The 15,446-nt window shown below is 31.8% G+C and overlaps 1 protein-coding gene and 1 long non-coding RNA gene across 2 annotated transcripts in view; both read left to right on the top strand.

Moving 5' to 3' along the window:
- Positions 1–15,446, top strand: part of LOC133192423 (tetraspanin-33-like) — a 34,118-nt gene that overhangs the window by 3,330 nt on the left and 15,342 nt on the right. The window lies entirely within an intron of this gene.
- LOC133179928 (uncharacterized) lies at positions 11,730–14,832 on the top strand. Its single transcript, XR_009720202.1, has 2 exons — positions 11,730–11,927; positions 14,226–14,832. It is a non-coding gene; the product is annotated as an uncharacterized LOC133179928 (long non-coding RNA).

The raw sequence follows: 15,446 nt of genomic DNA, 5'->3' as shown, positions 1-15,446 counted from the left end.
AATATAACACATATTTATGATAATTAGACGAGAGAACGAGGGACTTTCGAACTTGTTTGATCGTAAGCACAGTTTAAGGTTGGTCGCGGGTTTACTGCATAAAAATTCTTACGGGAAAACATGTTCAGAAAAATTTGATATAATGTTCCTTAGAATTTGCGGCATATTATCTGAAATTTTTATTAAATTTGCCTACGTGAAGATAAGTAGCTTATCTTCTCTAGTATTATGAAATTCATAATTCTGCCCACAAAGTCAGAATGAACGGTATATTGATATAAACATTCTTCGTGCATTAGAATTAATATGCAGTAACTAGTGATGGGAATCGGTAAGAATTTCATAATCGATGATCGGGCTACTGTAACTAACTAATTATCAATTATAATCGGACATTTACAAAGTCCGTCAATTTAGTTTATCAAATGGTAAGAATGGATGAATAACTACTTTCTGTGGTGGTCCAGCTGTAGTTAGAATAATCTAACTGTGTTTCGGGACAAGCCCTAGTCCTTAAGACAATATTTTAACGATAGAACGTTCGATCTAGTCCAGCTGGTTCTTCATTCATTTTGTAGAATCCAAAGTATGTCCATACCCGGGAATTAGCATTGTTACCCGGGTATGAATACAATGTCTGTTCGTCTGCGCCATTATGATACACAAATAAGTTAATAGAAAAGTCGCGGCTGGAATATTTGGCTTGAAAACTATTACACTTGTAAAATAAAATAAATAACCCGATTAATCGGAATAGAAATTTTGTAATCGAGCACTTGGATTATGCCAACAATCGACTGATTTTCGATTATAATCGATGATTGGAACACCACTAGCAGTAACACTGCGATAGATAATATAATACAAGTAATGTTAGGATGTTCAAGTTCATTATTAAGAATTCAAGTATAACACGGTAAAGGGAAAAAAAAGCCCACCATTGAAGGGGGGTGGGGGTTATCAGTAATGTTCTTTTTAAGTCAATCGCAATTCAGTATATAGTCAGAACTCTCAAACATTTGTTCTTTCTTGTTTTTTTTTTTTCTTTATTAATTTTTCATCATTTAAAAAAATGTAAAATACTTGCATTCAGCTTAAACACAGATAGCTTAATTTTGTTATAGAAAAAATTGTACTTGAAGTCTTGATACTTGTATTTCGTAATACATGTACAGTATATTAATATCTGTTTAGAGTGCCATAAAGGTCCGATATGCTGGGTGTTTGTATGAATTCATTTTAAGGGGATGAAGGACACATGGTCACATGACTCTGTTTAACTACATCATAGTCTCCGTTTATATAAGTGCAATATGTGTAAAGCATTAATTCTTGTATAATTTTTTGACAATTTTTTAACTTTAATTACCATCTTATATAAAAAAATTAAAAAGTTTTTACGTTCTTGTAAACATTAACAAATTATGAAAAAGATTGATCCACTCCTCTGTTTCCCTAAACTGCGTGTCCAACAAGTCGGTGACGTCATACATGATCTGTTAGTACAGCAAGATCATACTCGGTGAACACAGGGGTGGTATTACAGTGGTTCCCGTTTTATCGAATAGTCAAGTTGTCAGCATAGTTTTATCCGAATAGCCGAAAATTAGAATAGCCGATTGCTCCATACCGAGTCCAAAGATAGATGTATAGAGCTACATGTATTGATAATACATCGTAGCTAGCAAATTTCAAGCTTGCACTTTTGTTTTCTTTTGACATGTTTACTTAATGACTTTACTAAAAATAATTTATTTCACTTACTTATGAATTTAATATGAAATTTTTTTTCAAATAAATTGACGTATAGAATATATTCTTTGATAGTTATTGCCATCTTTCTTCAGCACATGTTTACATTCCTTCTTCGATGGTCGCCATTTTGGAAACGGAAGTAGACTAAATGCTTGACTAATAACCGTAAACTATTTTTCCCTGGATAGATTGTAAATTAAAAATAAACAAAAATATTAAATATATGTAATTGTTTCCTTTTGATTTGTTTCTTTAATACGGTTACGTATTTTATACTGTGTTTGAGTTTACCAGTCTCGTTCTTGTCTGCTGAAGAGAGATCTTGAGAGCCATGTGGAGAAAGATGGTATGAATTTTGAGACGTATTTTTATAGAACAAGCCATTTGTGATTTTTACCATAAATTTTGCACTGAAAAGTGAATAAATATTAAGCCAATTGACCAAGTTAAACGATTGAATAGGATTATTTCATTATCCAAGCAAATTGTCATACACAAGCTAATCAGTTCAATAATTAAAATTTCACACCGAAAAAATTGCAAATAATTGTCATAATTAACAAGTGCATCATTGAACCCAAGCTGATCACCACAACTGTAATCAAAACATATCTATTTACTTTGCCCACTATTGATACAGGTAAGGTGCCTGTGTGCGTCCAGGCGTAACTAATCCCCTCATTGTCGTACTCAAGCCAATCAAGGTAATTGGTGTCAAACTGTGTAGACAAAGGCTTCACATACGAAGGTGGAGCAGGGCTCGACATTAATTTTTTTCCCTACTTGTCCAATCGGGCAAGTGACCAAGACATTTACTTGTCCGAACTTCAACTTCACTGGTCCGAAATTTGTTCAATAAAGATACAATACTGTCAACTTGAAAACTAATATAAAGTCCATTACATGTGATTCATTCGTGATGTTATTGATAAATACAACAAACATATAACAACAAACTTTTATCTAGACTTTCTATCCTGACAACAACATAAATGTTCACAAACATCAAACAGAATCTAAACTTCGTAACTCGATGTAACTTCATGCCCTCCTTTGCAGTAGTATGCAATTAGTGAACTTCGATCCCGATCGAGTGTGAACTCAATTACATAGTGATCCATATCGGGATCGAAGTTCGTTTTTTTATGTACTGCTTACGTCTTTACCGATGAACTTTCAATAGTCGTTCTTTTTATTATTTGAAGACTTCTTTATATTAAAATGCACTTGTCCAATCGGACAAGTGCCCAGCAATATTCACTTGTCCGTAATTTTTTTTCGCTGGTACCAGACAAGCGGACAAGCGTTAATGTCGAGCCCTGTGGAGGTGTGAACAAGGTGCTGATTATCAAAAAACACTATGATAGTCCAAATTTTTGTATGGGATAAAACGAAATTCCAGTATTTTTTCATCAGAATATCAGGTGAAATTATTAATAAATATATAAAAAATGGTTTTGTGCTCTGATATTATATTGAAATAGCCGAAATATTCATTAAACCGCTATCCGATAAAATGGAAGCCACTGTATTATGTAAAAACAGTTCATAATCAGTATATGATGAAATATTTTGAGAAATGGGGAACACAAAAATTATTTTTGCATGGCTGATGACGGAAATCATATGTAGGTATATCTTATTTCGCTTATTTAGCTTACGTGTGACGTCATAGTTGGTTTTTCTCGTAGTCGAGAAATGTAACGTGACACATTTTTGTCATGCTTATGTCCTCTTTAACGATGTCCTGTGAAATAATGAGGTCAGCTTCATCATTTGATATTTTTACAGTTATTCAATAATTTGAAGGATTTGCATTTCAACATAAATTAAAAAATATTGAATGATAGAATTTTTTGTAAATTACGTTTTTTATTGTTTAAGTTGTCTTAAAAAGTGCGTTATTTTCCCTATCCAGATGCAGTGTGATAGACAAAACTTGCTTTTTTGAATTTTAAATCCTAGTTATACTCCGAAATAATTTAAAAGATACATGTCCACTTTGATATTTTTTACATATGCTTAAAAAATCCCATTAAGGACAGAGTAATTAGCCCGGAAACATGGAGAATTAAAACTGCACTTAGATACAGTAGGGCATAGTAATTGTCAATCACTATCTCCAAAATAAGGTAAGAAACCTAATGATATAACTGCTTTAAGATATGTGGGACATACTTAATTAGAAATATACAAAATATGAAAAAAATTGAATGACAAGTATTTTTTCAGCTCAAGGTCCTTCTCCTCCTTATTATAACATGTTTAACATGCATTTCACTGATAAATCAATTCCTTGCTAGCCTGCTTATAAATAGAGAACAACTTTATTAGATTCAAATACAAAATATTTTTTTAAAAAAGAGGAAAATGCATTTAATTAAATTTCATCCATTTTTAGCGTTTAGGGTTGATGTTATCCTTAAAATAACAAATGTGTGTGGTTTTTTTTTTGGCTGTGATGAGCAAACATGGTACATTACACACCTTCCCTTCATTGCAAATTTATGTGCATACATACAGCCTTTCAACTTTTCAACGTAGCAATTTACTGAAAAACCGTTACTTTCATTTTGCATGCCATATATCTTTAACACTGAATCAATTTGATTGACCTTTAGTAGTTTAGTATCATTTTCAATATAAAATGAATTCCATGCATTTTGCATCACATTTATTATGTTTTATAAGTTTGTTCTTATACATTACACATATAATCAGAGCAGAATTAACTTATAATCCTCTGGGTTCATACATACAGTGTGCGAAACTAATCTGGAGAATGAAATAGCCCATTTGACTATCTCATTTTAAATTGGGATAGACCGTAGACAAATAGGACTGTCCAAAGAAAGTAAATTTGGAAAAAATGTGCTCTTGTTATTGTTAAATTTTTTAAAATTTATTCATTTATATTCTTCTTGAAGTATCTGCTATATATTTTCATGATTATCTAGTGAAAATTAAATATAATCATGCAGTGTTCATGCATTTCACACCCCAAAAAACTGTGCAATTATTCAGACTCGTCGTATATGAACTTCACTCTGCAGACCAGCTAATATTTGTGAAAGACACAAACTCTAATTTCATCTTTATAGCTTTCCCTTTTCTCGGATTCAGTATTTTATTTTCAATTTTTTTGGTTGTCTTTTTGTTGATTCAATTTGTGTTTTAATGCAGTGCTTTCTGCAGTCAGGATTTGTAGCATGCCTGATATACATAAACAGCAAGCATTGGGTAAAAATAGTACACCACTAATTCATCGAAAGATGCACAATGTTATAAATTAATAAGTAAAGAGATTTAACAACAGTTCTTTTACCATGTAAAATACAAAAGTATTAAATTATTTTTTCACAATTATTTTGTTTATAATTATGTGTTAAAAATACGAAATGGTCATTCTTGTTCAATCTCATTTTACCCATGGCCAAAATTGGGATAGACAATTCAGTCTGTTTCAATTTGGATCGGGGTAGACCAATTCAATTTGAGATAGATTCGGACCATCGGACAGGCGTTAATTTCGCACACTGTACATACGCCTCGTATGGACTAGATTCTATTGCTAATTAAAGTAATTTTCAGAGAAATAAGCAGGAAGCAATGCAACATCGCCTTTGTGACGTAACTCACGTCATAATCAAATGTGCACAAAACAACCACTCGAATTGTCTAAATTGTGTACCGAAATTGATGACAAAAGCAAACCCGCGACCTACCTTACAAATGACGGATGCTTCAGCCTGAAGCAGCTGTGAAGCATAATTACCAGCTTGTCAACCTCAAAAAAGCACATGCACCGATTCTGAATGCAGATGGCATACTTGGGGTGTTAGTTTCATGTTTATAGTTTCCATACATGTTTAGGCCAAACAAAAAAATATGTTTGTTTACTGTTACATGCCGAAATAAAATAGGGCCGATAGGTAGGATTTTTTTTATTTTATAGAATTTTTTTATACACAAATTCAAATGAATTGGTTGAAAAACAAGACAGTTTTACCATTGTGTGGTGCTTTACTTTTGTTTGGGCTTGCCATATGGCAATATCTTTCTTGCCAACTGCCTTACAGCTATCACACAATGAAAAAAACTGTTTTGTATTTCTTCTTTAATTCCATGTTGCACTAACTATTTCTAGTACTTTCGATTTCAAACGCTTGACTGATTAAGATGCATGTAAAAGTTAAACCGACGAATGAGTGACTTCTGGATTTTTACGACGAAAAAAAATTTGGGTTGCCTATTAGATATAGGGTCAGTCGGGTAACTGTAAACAAACATATTTTTTTATTATGCCTTACCTCTGATGAAAGAAAGGAGGGAGAACATGATATAGGGCAGAAGCATTAGGAAAAACCTCAGTTATAAAACATTTTTTTGCATTTGTTCGAGATTGGCATGATTCAATTCCCACTACGGTTATTTCTAGATATTTGTGGCTTTTCCACATTGCATCTTTTGCCATTTGCTCAATTGCTAAGAGAAGTGTTGCACAACTTTTCATACAAACAGGGTTTTCTAAACATTTTGATTGTGATCATAAAAATTTTTATGACCAGGACCTGGGAAGGGCCCATATCGTGCTATATGTGCATACTGCCGAAAAATGGCCCAATGCATTGATGCACTGATGCCATGCAGCACAACACACATTGTTTTCTACTTTGTGAAGTTCATATCAGTCTGCTCTATTGGTACAGTATTCATCGTCGAAGGTAGATGGAATCTGTAATGTATCATATTAAAAAATTGGAACCGACATTCAACATATTTTACATCCATTGGCAAAGAAATGTTAAGTCATTTTGGATGGCTTACCACAGATTTACGAAAAAAATTTTACCTTACAATGAAAAACCACATCATCGAAGTTTTTTATCTTTGCCTGTCCCTTGATCTCTAAATCGACAATTTAAGGTGGTATGGGATACCAAACGAAACTTCTCCTACATATTTATGTACCCAAATTAGAAGGATTTGAAATACCCCCACCTTTCAGTATATTAAAGTGTAATTTTAATAATTTTTTTATTATTTTAATGAGAAATACAAAAACGATTTTTTTCTTGCATAATTCTTTTTTCATAAGCTTAATATTATAGGCAGGCGTTTGCTAATATAAAGTGTTTATAAAAACAAAAATGACAAGAAATATGTCTTAGTATTTTTTTAATTTTCAACAAAAAATAAGCGTAAAAAACTGGGAAAACTTTATTTCTTGAAAACAGACAGATAACATTTCATGAAAGTCTACAATAAGAATGTATCTTAATATGTTAGCAAAGTGAAATAAACAAATTGAAAATATATATATAAATGGAAAATATAAAATGCATTTAAAATTTTTTGAATTAAAAGATCCGAGCGGAAGAGTTATCCTTCTTTATTTTCCAAGGGTTGAAAAAACCTGGGTGCTATTTTAGAAATGATGAGCATTTTTTCCCAACCATAAAAAAATCGCACTTTGTAGTTTTCAACTTTGAGCGGTTTTGAAAACAATGCATGGACAATCGCTTTCCAGGACGTGTCTTGTTCAGAGCAATTGCATTCATCTGAACATTTTGGGACTATATACAACAGCTAGCTGATTTGTGACCAAACAGTTACTTCTTGAATTAAATAACAAAAAAGTCCAGCTCTGGTTAACGTGATAATTGATTGGTAATAATTCAGCACAATGTGAAGTAGTCGCACTTATCCATGCCTCACCGCACACAAGGTGCTGTACAGTTACTCAAACAATTGAAATACAGCTTTTGCTTAAAAGTGTTCAAAAGCAGCAATGTTGAAACTACCTTTTACAGGGGTTTGCTTTTTTAAATGTCCGTTGTACAATTATAAGTAAATTTATATACTTGCGATTTTTTGTCTGTTTTTACTTAAAATGCCGACTTGTGAGAACTTGCATTGAAATAGGCTTCAGAGTGTTCTTTTCAACGGTGTATCTACAAATTTTGACCCGATAATAAGCACTCAAAACAATACTTCAAACGGAAATACGTCATAACGTAGAGGTATCCCATACTACCTTAAAAAAAGTGTGTGTTTGGTTTAAATATAATTTTCCTAAATACTTGCTGTGGTAGATGACGAATGATTTATGAATTTCTTAGAAACAAAAAAATCACTTTTGCTAGTCAATGTCGAATGATTTGTCAATTCCTATGGCATTCTTTAGCAACTTAAATTTAGGTGTCAAAGATACATGTATATGCATTATTATTAGCACAAAACTATGACATATTTTAGAATGACCTGAATATATTTCCTCTAGACCCCTTAAATTTCAAAATGACCCCGGTTAGTGGCTCTAAATAACAGGGACATTTGCCCGCATCTGTTGTTTTACCTTCCCAGGCATTGTATAACAACTTTTTTTACGCTTATAAATAATTGAAATTAAATACAGGTACATTGATATTTTCAGAATTTCCCATATTTAACATGACAAGGATCACGTCAACACATTGCTGTAAAGATCGCTGTGTTTAAAGAGGTCTATATGCTGTTTGTTTGATAATTAAATGCATTAAAGTTGACAGTTTGTCAGTTATAATGCTATATTTTCTCACAATAAGCTAGCTTACAATTAAAAAAATTTATCTTCTTTTAGAAATATATGTATAAAAGTTCCCACAGGTAACAAGGACTTCCTGTGTATACTGTGTGTGTATAGGTATTAACACCATACACGATCAGCCTCTGGGAAAAACTTAGTCACTCCCCTCACTAGAGAAAACTGTTCGGTTAAAAATATCAGCCTTTAAAACTGGTAGCTGATGAGGCTACTAGTTCTAAAATGGTAGTGGCCCATACTGATTTTTAACAGCTGGTATTACAGGCACTTGTTTTCGTAATAAATTTTTCAACCCATAGTATGATGATAACACAAGGTATCCAACTCCATATTACATTGATTACCCCCCCCCCCCCCCCCTTCCCCAAAATTGAACTTATTTACACTTTCAGAGGAAATGCACTGGCAAACTGTTTATTACCATTGTCCTCTATGATAATTTATCTACACAACTATCTATGACATGTTTGTCTTATTTATTTTCTTTTATCTGTTAACAGTGTCAAAACTCTGCTCGCCGAGTGCAAAAGTCGACTTTCTTGTCTAGTCTAACTTTCAAGATAAATTTGTTGTAAAGTAATTAAAACTAATCTTTTAGTATATAATATAATTAAAACTAATTTGATATTGTATATTTAACAAGTAATCAAAACTAATTATATAAATACATATATATTGTATACGCAGCTAGGTTTAGGACTCCCATACTTACATCAGCCTATATGCAGAGCTTCTGGAAATCGATTATGACGTCACAATGAAACTGAACAAATAAATCCTAAATACTAATGTTTTCTTTTTCATACACACTCAAATACAGTCTTTTCTCATAAACATGATAAATATTGTAAACATAAATTGATGTGTAACTTATCATGTCATAATAACACTATTTGAATGTAGAATTTAAGCCACCTTGACCTTCCTGCACTGACTAAGATGACGTCACACCCTAGTTTGACAGACAGTTTCTCTGTACTTGAGGCGTAGATCAAGCTATTATTGTAGCTTGTAAATGTCAAATTAAATTAAGTGTGATCAGACCAAAACTAAGTCATATTTTTGAATGTATTAATCAATATTTTATAGTCTAATTAGGCCTAAAAAAAATTGTTTGCTTCCTGTAACATTTCCAAAAAATCAAGGGTCGGTAGGTTGGGATTTTTTTTTTTTTTTTTGCTTATGGATGAGAGGGTCAAACATCCCCAGACTGAATTAACCAGGTGTTATATATAAAGCGGACACCCAACATGGCTGCCTAGTGGCAGAAAACAAATTTCAATTCAAAAAGTTGTGGGTGGAAATTGTTGTTACAATAATGATTACTCTTTATATTTATGGTAAATGTTGACTAGGATGACATATTTTATATCTCAAATAAAGCTACAATTAATATTTTTTGAATAAATGGAATCAGCTGATCGATCGAACCAAAGAGCAAATGCAGATTTGGCAGAAAAAAAAATCCGCCTGGGGGTAATTTAAATGGGTCGGTCAGGTTACAGGAAACAAAGTTATTCTTTTTTTAGGCCTTAAATTGAAAATGTGTAGACCTTATATAAAGCCACAACAAGGCACATTTATACATTAACAATCTAGAGTAACAGGCACAGCCCCTCGAAAATCTCAAAAGTTCAACGATATCTTCACTATAATTTATGAATTTTTATACAAAGGTAGTAACATCCCTACTATTTTGAAAAGTGCCAGGAGCTGGTTGTGCGCTGTTGCTTTTTTCCGTATTTTACCATTATTTCAATGCATATTATGTCAATGTAGGAAGTTTATCAAAAATTTTACATAATTCTCAGGCATGGGGAAGTTGCTCCCAGCACTTTTCAGGTTAAGGAATTTGTCTTAAAGAAAACAAAATTAATTTCATAGTGAAAAGATATCCGTATATCGTTGTACTTTATGATCTTTGTAGCCATACATATTTTTTGTAATTTTAAACATGTCACTTGACAAACAGCTGATGTAAGTAAAGTTGCTTTGGCCGAACTAGGCAAAGACCTCATATATATGAGGGTTGTCCCAGAAAACACAAACTTTTTGTATATTTGAGAAACTATTCAACCAGAACTAATAATTTTTTGCAAGTTGTTGGAAAATGATATTTTCAGTATTATGACAAAATATTTTAGGCTTGTGATGTCATTAATATGTAAAAACGGCATTTAAAGGGTGTTAAATATCGGTGGTCTGCACACTGCAGTTTACTGACTTTTAAAAGTAGCATTGTCAATGAATTTTTCTTTACGGAAATATAATGTCACAAACTTTAACTCCATAAATACTCTTTGATCTAGCTGATATGCTTGTGTATGAAAATTCATTAATTTGATATCATTAATGACAAATATATGACGTTATATGCCAAAACACTTTTAATTAGATATTGTTAAAAATGGTGACGTTTAGTGATAATTTGGAGCACAAATTATTAAGCAGCACTGTCTTTAAAACGGGATAGGACTCTTGCCCATACGATGAAAGAGATATTAGTGCTGGAAGAGACATTTTGTAGACCAAAGAAATGAAGACAAAGCTCTGAGCTTTACGTCATAAGCCTAAGCCAAGGCCATTGTTAAACAATGCGAACTGTTACGTTTATTATCGGAATTGAGAAATTGTCTATTGAAAGAATTAATTCCACAATCTTTTAGCAACACATGCCGTATTTGAGATGCATTACTTGGTAAATAAAATAAAATTAAATACTGTGCCGAATTTATGCTTAAATAAACTAATTTTATCAGAAGCACATTTCCAGAAAAAATTCACAAAAATGTTGATCATGATCTATGCCAATTTTTTAACTTTACAGTATTAGTGAAACAAAAGATATTGAAAATGTTCACGTATTTCTGGGACAACCCTCCTACATATGCAAATAGTAGAATTCCCATTAATCAAAACTCATGCTGTAAAAAAAAATCAACACTATATTTATTTTCTCGGAATATTTTTAGGCGTATTATTTCCTGTGGGTATCCTTAACCTTGCTGCGTAATATTTTTTATTTGGATTTTTATATCTTTACAACAAATTGCAGAGTGTCATGTCTCACTAGGATGACAATTTTTTAGAGTAAAGAATAACATAATTTTCTTGCACTCTAAAATGTGTACGATAATTGAACAATATCATGCAGTGGCAGGGATTTTTATTACTCTTTCAAATTTATGAAACAAAAATTATTTTTGGAAAAATACATTGTGATTCGTATATTGTGACTACTATATTGTGATTGTTGCATAAAACCTGTATTGTTCCTGCAGTCCTAATATTTCATCATATATGTTATTTTGTTTATATGTAACTTTAAACTTTTTATTTATGGTTTTCATTATCATTTTACAAGCATTGATGCACCTGACAGCTTCCAAAGGCTTGGAAAGTACGTTAATGATGCAGCTATAGACAACCCCATCTTATGCATGTTATGAGAAGTTAAAAGTGTTTAACAACTACTCCAGGCTTTTTCTTTGCAAGAAGGGATATTGATAGAGGGAAGGAGATCAGATATGACTATGGTGATCCCATGCCCAATGGACAATCTTCCTTGGAGTTCATCACTCATCAGGTAAATATTTAGAATAATGGATTTTCAAATTTGATACGTTGCATCCTCTTTGTAGTGCTTTTTTTTTTTCAATTTTTTTTGAGAGGTCAAGAGATGAAAAATGTTTTACCCAACAGTGTTCCAAGTCACACTTACTTTCAGGTCACTAAATGAGGACCTAAAAAAAATTTTGGCCATAATTTCAGAATATTTCACTTGCCATAATGAAAATATTTTGTGAATAACACTAGTAAAACAAGGAACTAACACCCTGTATGTTTTATGTCTTTACTAAATCAAAGATGTAAGGTATTACTGTGACTATAAACAATTTGCTAGGTTTAAGGAAATATTTTTATTAATACAACCACCCTTATGGTTGTACATTACACAGAGGAACACAAGAAGACTGATACTAGAATTAAAATTTATTCAAAAGAAAATACCAAGTTTGACACTTATTGAGACAGGACTTTGCCAGCTGTTTGTCATGTTTACTTATTATTACATAGTACGTACCTAACCCATTAAACAGTCATTATTAATGCTGCCAAAACACTTAATTAGTTGTAATATGCAAGCAATTGACCAAATGTTTCAATAACAAGGTCAGGTTCTAAAAAGTTTATGACGTTTGGATGCCATTCTGTCAGGGACGTATAGTATAGGTCCGTGGTTCCATCAAACTGTATAAGTAGTCACTATTAAAGCATGCTGTCATAACATTACAACTTGATGATTAATGATTTTTTTTGCGGACAAACAGACAGATGGACACACAGGGCAAAAACTATATACCCCCGAATCTACGATTACAAGGGCACTAAAATTGATGTTCAGCAGATGCAAGTTTCTGAAGTTTACATCACCTACATTGAAATATATTAATTTGTGAACTTTTTTTCCAAGAATAGGAAAATAGCAATTGGTGAAAATGATGAATTAATTAAATTGATGGGGAAAAAACAACATCTTTTTGTGATCCATATTTTAGATAAGACCAAAAAAAAATAGTCTTGTTTCCTGCTACCAGCCTGAAAAAAAAAAATAGGGTAGGTAGGTAGGAAAATTATTTTATTTTATATTTTCATTTTATTTATTTTTTTCGACAACATTTTTTGGATATGAACTAATAAAAGATCAAATTAAACATGTCACAGGTCAATATTGTCTTTTAAAATCAAATTTCATGTCTTTTGACTAAACTCAAGTGGTATTCTATGAAAGTCCACATTTAAAACAAGAATTTCATGAAATGCTTGTTTTGTGTTAACACGGAAAACGATTATGGTGACAGAACGATGAAATTCCGGAAATTCTCGATTTTTTTCTTCCAAAATTTAAAAAAAACAAGACTATAATTTTTTTTTGGCCTAAATAAAGTAAATTATTGAAAATAATACCTCTAAGACAAGGTTAGAGTGATTATTATTATTGGATTACAAGATCACCTTGATATGAAATATATGGAGATAACGAACAGTATTCAAGCTCAAAAGTCCATTATACAATACAAAATAGGAACAGAGCAAACACGGACCTCCAAACATCAGAGGTGGGATCAGGTGCCATGGAGGAGTGAGCATCCCCTGCCGACCGGTCACACCCGCCGTGTGCTCCTTGTCATGATTGGGAAATAACCTAGGTTACACATATCCTTAAAGTTCTAAGTATTGAACAATTGCAGTAATTTATATGTATGGATGTTTTTTTTTAAAAAGAAATAATTTGCTTTGATAATCTCGATAAACAGGACATACTAGTAGAAAGTGATATTCATCCTTGACACAAGTATGACACAAAAAAACATTTCCAGTGGGCTCTGTTTGCTTTATTATATCCAGTTTCAATAGCTAAAAGGTGTGAAGATAATCTTAACTTTGATATACATTTTTGAAACTTAGTCAGAATTGAATTTCTTAAATAATACGGTAGGTAAAACCCATCAAGTAGATATTTATAGAAAGAACATTTCTGCGAACTTTGAAGTTTAGTATATTTCTTGTTTAGCCTGATCCAAGATCCTTTGATAAATTGTCATAATGGTCCTTACAATTAGGGTCTACCTAATAGGACTTCTCAGTTGATTGTACAATTTACACCTGGATGACCATTGCCCTTGCTGTTTAGTGTTATATAAAAAAACAATTAGTTTATTTGATACTTTTTATTAATTTATTTTATGTTAAAAACATATATTTAATAGCATGTTAAATTTCTATTCAAAATGCATCGAAATAGCTTACATTAAAGGTATCTGAATGTAGTTGCAGGCATAAATATAATCACAATTAATTTTGTTTTGCACATATATTATAGGAAGCATTTTGGAGGCAAACCCTGTTGCAGCATTTCTACATGTTCCACAGATTGTACAGACTAGTCAGGACCTTGTAAATTCACATGTTCAACAGCTTAGGCAATTTAGTACATGTATGTGTAACTCTTCTGAAATATAGGAGGAAATTTCAATACAAGACTTGTAGCATAACTTATATTACATTGTCAGTTCTTCTTTGCATGTTCCTTAGAGTGGATTATTGAGGCAGACCCTGATGGAAAACTTGCACATGTTCCACAAACCAGTGAAGACCATTTTGCAGAATATAAACTTTTTCCGCAGATAAGCCAAGACCCTAATGGTGTTCATGTGTGTGTGGTTAATTATTTGCTCTGAAGCTGATATGTGGACTGAATATAAAACTGTCTTTTTCTACAGTTAAGTCCATCTTAATCTGAAAATACTACCGGTACATTTTGAATTATGCTTTATTATGCAGAAAAAAAAAATAATTAGTTTCAAATATGAAAAGTCTGTTGATACACTGCGTTGCAATTCCAAAAGTGATAATGTGATAAGTTTTGATGTGAATATGTGACATGTGCCATTATCAATTTTCATAAATAAAATCAAATACAAAGGCCATTCCAATTTAATGTTTTGCTTGTCGGACCCGCATGCTCTTATTTGAACAAAGCTATACAAATAATTTAAATCTCCTGCACCAGGGAAATTGTGTGCTAGTTTCTGTTTTATTTCCGCTCTATTTTTGATAATTTAAATCTGTTTACTCTACAAATCAGAAAAAAGTAGAAAAAATATAATTGTCACTCAATTTTTTTCATGTTATGCCTAAAAATTTTGCGTACAAAAAAGTAATAATATTATTATTTAATCTCTTGCCCGCTCTTACTTTTTTCACCAGATGTGCGACGAACAAGAAATTAAATTCGCGTGGTGAAATTATGTTTTATTAAAACTCATTTATGCAATAAATGATAAATAAAGACTAAACAGTCATGTTCACAAGTCAGAGGTGTTAAAATATATATCTATTCTATAGGAAAAAAAAGAATTATAAAGTGACATCAATTTTTCAAGTAATGTCTGTCTAGAACCTGTACACATGTACATCAGATTTCGTATTTTGTGCGATTTTTTGAAGGATTTTTACACTAACAAAGTTAATAAAATCAAATCTTAGTTCTAAAATTTAATAATTTATTTTTAGATTGTCAAAATGCTTGTTAATTATAGTA

Source organism: Saccostrea echinata, unplaced genomic scaffold, assembly GCF_033153115.1.
Source record: "Saccostrea echinata isolate AGI-Se365-2 ecotype Australia unplaced genomic scaffold, CSIRO_AGI_Sech_v1 ptg000001l, whole genome shotgun sequence".
NCBI lineage: Eukaryota > Metazoa > Mollusca > Bivalvia > Ostreida > Ostreidae > Saccostrea > Saccostrea echinata.
The sequence above is the reverse complement of the archived record's forward strand: the minus strand, read 5'-3'. Positions and strand labels throughout refer to the sequence as shown.